Below are 7,233 nucleotides of genomic sequence, written 5' to 3'. Positions count from 1 at the left end.
CCACCTCAAGCCGCACCCCCATCTCCGACCTACTAACCTCATCCTGCTCCCTTGACCTGTCCGTCCTCCCTGGACTGACCTATCCCCTTCCTAACTCCCCACCTACACTCACCTTTCCTGGCCCCGTCCCCGCCTCTTCGACCTGTTTGTTTCCTCTCCACCTATCCTCTCCTCTATCCATCTTCTACCCGCCTCCCACTCTCTCCCTATTTATTTCAGAACCCCCTTCCCCTCCCCCTTTTCTGATGAAGGGTCTAGGCCCGAAACGTCAGCCTTTCTGCTCCTATGATGCTACTTGGCCTGCTGTGTTCATCCAGCCCTGCACCTTGTTGTCTAGCAAGATAATGTGGTTCATTTCCTGAGGAACACAATATTCCACAGAGAACTTGTATTGCACTAGGTAATATCCATACCTCTGGACCAAAAGTTCCAGTTTTAACTCCCACACCAATATTCGTAGGTTATGGAAGGCCCATTCCTAACATGGCCCTACAGGGTGATTCTCAGAAAGTAAATATTGATGGTAGGTGGTAAAAGTGGGAGAGTCTTGTGGATAGCTCTCCCACAGAAGGCAATGGCAAACCATTGCAATACTTTGGCCATGAGTATGGACAGATAGGGGCCTCTATAGGGGAGGTCACAGCCTTACTGTATTGTCACTGAACTGTTAATGTTGGAGGCCTGGATTCAAATTCCACCATCCCAGATGGTGGGGTTTGAATTCAATTAAATAAAACTGGCATTAAGAGCGACGACCACAAATCCATTATCGATTGTTTGAGAAACCCATCTGGTTCACTATTATCCTGTAGACTAGGAGACTACCTCGCCTGGTCTGGCCTACATGTGACTTTAGGCCCACAGCGAGTGATTGTCTCTTGCCCTCTCGGCAATTAAGGATGGGCAATAAATACTGGCCTCACAATTGTGTGAATGAAAAAAGAAACTTGGACTATTGTGTGCTAAATAGTCTCCATGATACCAAAAGAAACATTGAAGTACTGGAGGAAATGCATTAAAGATTTAAAAGGATGTTAGCAGGACTGAGAGAACACAGATGAAATCCTCATTTAAATGTATAATGTTATTTTCTTTGACTGAAAGTTACAGTTTCAGTCAAATCACCTTGGAGACAAGGACAAGTATTAATGAAATAAAGTATTAAGGAAGCAAATACCATTACCCAATTACCTGCTGCACTGAGTAATAGATCAGAGATCCCTAGATCAAAGATCAGGAATATTCTTAGATCATTATGGTAGGTGGGCATGATAGCTTGCTGCGACTAAAATTAATCTCTCATTATAATCCCTCTGATCACCGTGTAATGCATCATCCCCACAGAATGTCACTGGACATTGAATAATCTTTAAGAAAACGTGCTTTGGTTCCAAAAGAATTTTCTAAAACATTTCACATTGACAGTATCAATGTAAAATTATAAAAGAAGTTACTTCAACATTCATGGAAAATCTAATATTTCCCTTCAATTTATTTAGTAAGATGCTAATTTTCAAAAAAACATTCCAGGTTATCGAGGTGAGGTACTTTAGAGGTTTCAAGAAAAACAATACTTGTATTACAGTGGAATTATAAAGGGCAATGTAATAGCCTAGTGCTGTCATTGCTGGGCTGCTAATCCAGAGAATTCAATTTTAAAAAAATCTGGGATTAAGAGCCTAACAATGACCATGGATCCATTGTCAATTGTAATTTTCCATTTTTTTTTGTTTTCTTAGAATTTGATCTTAAGTATCTGTACTGAGGTACCTTTGTATCTGCGATGGCATTGTAATGCAGAAACTGTAAACTTTTTACTGTACTCAGACCTGAAATTAAGAGCTTGATGATGACCATGAATCTATTGTTGATTGTCAGGAAAAACCCATCTGGTTCACTAATGTCCTTTAGGGAAGGAAACTGCCATCCTTACCTGATCTGGCCTATATGTGACTCCAGGCCCTCAGCAATGAGGTTGATGCTTTACCACTCTCTGGGGCAATTAAGGATGGGCAATAAATACTGGCCTAGCCAGCGATGCCCTCAGCCTGTGAATGAAAAGAAGAAAAGAAATTGCTCGAAGTGTTGAATTTTCAATGCAAACTGTTTTATAAGCATGCAGAACACAGAAATGAATTGAAAATGAAAAATAAATATGCAATGCTTATAATTACTGAACAAAATGAAGGAAAACACACAAAGGATTTCATTAATTTTTAATGCTGATCGGATTTAATCATTTTATGGTAATAATCATTGCACTCATTGCCTGTAATATGAAAAGTCAATTAAAATAAAACTTATATCAAAATCCATCCTGTCTGAGAGCAGAATTTTAATTGATTTACCAGCGGTTGAGAACAATTTCATGTTGTCATTCACTGAACAGCACAGAGTGTCCTTCGCAAAATGTCTCTCTCTCAAACTAGAATCCCACATTCATTCACAACTGTTCCCTATCAACTCCTCAGTCACCATTCAAATCCTGGATACATGTCCTTTCCTGAATCCAAGTCAGGAGTGTGATGGAATATTCCCCAGTTGCCTGGATGAGCTCCTTAATCTGAGAGGCAATGTACTAACCTCAGCAGACTTGAAAGCATTTTCCTTTATTTGAAATGTGACATGTGGGGCTTGATTTAATGTCACTACAGGAGATGCTATGGTGGCCAACATTGGGGGAGAGTTCTCTCACCAGTTTTTCAGCAGTGACAAAAAGTTCTCCAAATTATGTCAAAGGATGGAAGGGGCTTCTTCAGCTCCAACAACACTCAAAAAGCTTGACGCTGTCCAGGACAATGCTTGACTGGCACCACATTCACCATCTACTCCCTGCACCACTGTTGCATAGTGACAGCAGTGTATACCATCCACAAAATCCCTGAGGTTCCTTCAACAGACAAAGAGGGAGGAGGAGAGTGTGGAACAGATGGTGAGAGTGCACAAAGCAAAAGACACAGGGAATGCCATTGGTGGTAGAGGAGGGATTGAGATGAAAAAGCGTGTTAATGATAGGTGTAAATGACAACAGATATAGAAAAAGAATAAATATAATCAAAAATAGGGCAGTTCTGAGGAAGGGTCACCGAAACGTTAACTCTGTTTTTTCCTTCATGGATGCTGCCAGACCTGCTGAACTTTTCCAGCAACTTTGTTTTTGTGTCAGCTCTGCTTTACATTGTTGACGCATGATACTGTCCTCTATTTTGATAACACTGTCTTACCCCCTTATAATGTTATCTGCAGCTCAATTGATGTCTGGCCACCACTATCCTGTGTTAGCTCCTTCTATCCTTGGACATAACTTGAAAAACTGCTTGAAAAACTGGTGAGAGAACTCTCTCCCAATGTTGGCCACCACAGTATCTCCTGTAGTGACATTAAATCCAGCTCCAAATGTCACTTTTCAAATAAAGGAAAATGCTTTCATGTCTATTGAGGTTAGTACATTGCCTCTCAGATTAAGGGAGTCTAAAACATCTGCCTGAACTGTAGAGAATCAGGGTGCCAATTGGTGAGTTAGCTTTAGATGCAGACAGAATTCCTTATAAATATAGAGAGGTCCTATCATAATTGTTTGGGCATTGGTGAGGCTACACCTTAAGTGGTCTATACAGTTTTGATCTCCTAATAGCCAAAGAGAACATGCAACACACGTTCCTGACATAGATAGATTGTACTGTGAGGAGATTGAGTTATTCCTGAGGAGGAGGCCTGTTCGAAAAACACAAAGGTTTTAAGGGGCTTGACAAAGGTAGCTGCAAAGAAAATGTTTTCCCTACTTGAAAAGTCTTGAACATGGGGTCAAAGTTATACTAACGGGGCTTGTCATTTACAGCTGAGTGGAGGAAATATTTCTCCACTCGAGAATCCCAAAGACTCTCCATATTGGAGAGTTGTAGCTACTCAACTGTTGGATTTATTCAATACAAATGGAATGAAATGCTAAAGGAATGGTTTGGGCATGATCTTACTGAATGGCACAATCGGTAACGTCTCTACTGCCAAACCAGAAGCTCCAGGTTTGATGCCCACTCTGGAATTGACATGAAATACATCAAATGCTCACCTGCAAAACCATACAATGCATCCATGGTGAGACTCCTGGTCAACCAGAACCATGTGATAGCTGCAGCAAAAGGATCAGGGTCAGGGTCGGCCTTAGAGTCAGGGTAGGGTCAGGGTCAGGGTAAGGGTTAGTCTAACCCTATCTCTGGCTCCTTCCTCATTTCATTCTAACCAGACTCAGGTTCTTGCCATATCTTTCTCTGTGGCAAGAGACCACCTCATTTCTGAGGGTCCGGCCGCTGCTACAAGATGCTTCCATTGGTAGGAGAGGCTAGGACCCAAGGGCACAGCCTTAGAGTAAAGGGAAGACCTTTTAGAACAGAGATAACGAGTAACTTCTTCAGACAGAGAGTGGTAAATCTATGGAATTCACTGCCACAGAAGGCTGTGGAGGCCAGGTCATTGAGTACATTTAATACTGAGATAGATAGGTTCTTGATTATCAAGGGAATCTAGGGTTATGGGAAGAAAGCAGGAGAATGGGGTTGAGGAACTTATCAGCCATGATTGAATGGTGGAGCAGACTCAATGGGCCGAATGGCTCAATTTCTGCTCCTATGTCTTATGGTCTTATGGTCTTATGATGAATAGGCAGCAGGTCAAAGTGTTAGGGTTAGGGTTAGTGCTAGTGTTAGTGTTAGTGCTAGTGTTAGTGCTAGTGCTAGTGTTAGTGTTAGTGCTAGTGTTAGTGCTAGTGTTAGTGCTAGTGTTAGTGCTAGTGTTAGTGTTAGGGTCTGCTGCTGCGATAGGGTTAGGGTTAATGCTAGGGTTGGGGTTAGTGTTAGGGCTAGTGTTCGGGTTCGGGTTCGGGTTCGGGTCTGCTGCTGCTACATGATGATGAATGGGCAGCCAGCTCAAAGCGCCGAATGACCTATCTAGCTTCTGTTCCTTCTGTTAGCATCACATCTTGAAGTGTAGATTCGTTCAACAGATCATGAAGTGATTTGCATAGTTCCGTCTCTAATTGCAACACCAATGATGGGATTGAGCAAGTGCTTCATTGTAGTAAGAAAAGTGAAAGTAATGAACAGAGAATCAGTGGGAATAGGAGCAGAAGTAGGCCATTCGGCCCTTCGAGCCTGCTCCACCATTCAATTTGATCACGGCTGATGATCCACTTTGCCCCCATACCCTTTGACCTCTTTCGCTCCAAGAACTATATTTAACTCCTTCTTGAAACCATTCAATGTGCTAGCCTCAGCCACTTTCTGTGTCAGAGATCATTTTTGAATTGAATATTGTTTATGGAGAGGAAATTCTACAATATGATGATGATAGAATTTTCTGCTTTATAAAGTACACTTATCTCTGGCTGTGAATATTATAAAATGGATTGAGCATCTTTCTTCTCAGTTAATAAATAAATTAATAAAGTTATTCTTCCTGCTGTGACAGAATATAATTCCACGTTGCTTCTGCATTTTGACAGCATGAAAAACCACGAAAGGTTTTACACATTAACAGAGCTGTAACAAAGAAGATGGCTGTGTTTATATTTATTCAGTGTGCTCAAATAATGTTTTAAATTTGCTGCAGAAAATCCATCAAGAAAGTTCCTTACTCCTCTAATAGTTCCAGGGGAAAGGCACCGTATGCTCTGGAGCTAAACTGTACAGGCCGAAGAGCAGAGGAGTTTAATCTCTCATCCCTGTTACATTAGCTGGGTTCAGACAAGGAAAGTGTAGATGCAATATAATTCTGTTCTCTCGGGAGTTTAGATGTACGAGAGGCGATCTCATTGAAAAATTTCTTACAGGGTTAGCCAGGGTAGATGCAGAGAGAATGTTCCCCTGACTTAAGAACACAAGAATAAGGAAGAAGAGTAAGCCACTCAGCCCTTTAGGCCTGCTCCCCCATTCAATAAAATTGTGGCTTAACCTCCCTGGCTACAGGATCCAGAATCGGGGGAAAACAATTTAAGAATAAAAGGCACATCACTTACGACAGTGACGCAGAGGAATTTCTTGCTCTGAGGGTTATTGAATCTTTAGAATTCTCTAACCCAAAAGGGCTTCGGAAGGTAAGTCAATAGGTATGTTCAAGACAGATGCTGATAGATTTTGAGTTGCAAATGACATGAAGGGATATGGGGATAGCGCAGGGATATGGCATTGAGGTAGACGAGCAGTCATGATCTAAAGGGGCTGAATTGCCTCCTCCAGTGTTTCCATCTCAGTCTGCTTCTTCTTCAGTTCTTAATCCAATAGCAGACATGTACCACATCACTACAAGTTCTACCTGAGCTAGGGCAAGGAGACAAGATCAATATCCATCCCAGTTGGAACAGTGATCAATCTCTGCAAAGGGTCCTGAGTTACTGTGACAACAGCCACTTTTACAATGCACTGGAGCCATGGAGAGTGAGGGTGGAAGGCTCCATCTACGCTTTTCCATTGACATGGCTGACCAGGAATCTCTGCCACTTTTACTGCCTGCCATTAGCGTGGGTTGGAAAGATTGACAGATTAATGTTTGGAGCCATTCAGAATGATCATCAAGTCCTGGAGAGAGGTTTGAAGAAAGGCAGCAGATATGTAGGGGCGCTCCTTCTACAAGTTTCCCTTCAGGCCTCATTCACCATGCCTTGGAAATATATTGCTGTTCCTTTAGTGGTTGTTGGTTCAAAATCCTGAAATATGCAGGCATTGTACACACCCCTACAACAAACTGGCTACAGTAATTCAAAAATACGGCTCACAACAATCTTTGCACCGCGTTTAGGGATGGATAGTAAATGCTGGTCGCTGTTCAGAAAGGGTTTTAGGTGAACGTTTGGACACCAAGAGCCCATACAGACTCTGAACAACCAGCTTCGAAAAAGTCACTTCCATGACCAAGTGAATTGTCAAACAAAACTAAGCTGCATTTCCATAGTGCCTTTAATCATCCCAGGATGTCCCAGAGCCCTTTGCAGCTGATAAACTGCCTCTGAAGTGTGGGCACGGTTGGGTAGACATCAGCAGGAAAGATGGCTCCTTGTAAAAGAATAAGTATAAGCATGCATCACAGCTGCATTTGAACCTTCTCCAGTGAACCTAAGAAACCTCCTAAAGTGGGGGTTAGTAGGAACTGCTGATGCTGGAGAATCTGAGATAACAAGGTGTAGAGCTGGATGAACACAGCAGGCCAGGCAGCACCAGAGGAGCAGGAAGGCTGACGTTTCGG

The sequence above is a fragment of the Rhincodon typus genome, chromosome 4, assembly GCF_021869965.1.
Source record: "Rhincodon typus isolate 14 chromosome 4, sRhiTyp1.1, whole genome shotgun sequence".
NCBI lineage: Eukaryota > Metazoa > Chordata > Chondrichthyes > Orectolobiformes > Rhincodontidae > Rhincodon > Rhincodon typus.
The sequence above is the reverse complement of the archived record's forward strand: the minus strand, read 5'-3'. Positions refer to the sequence as shown.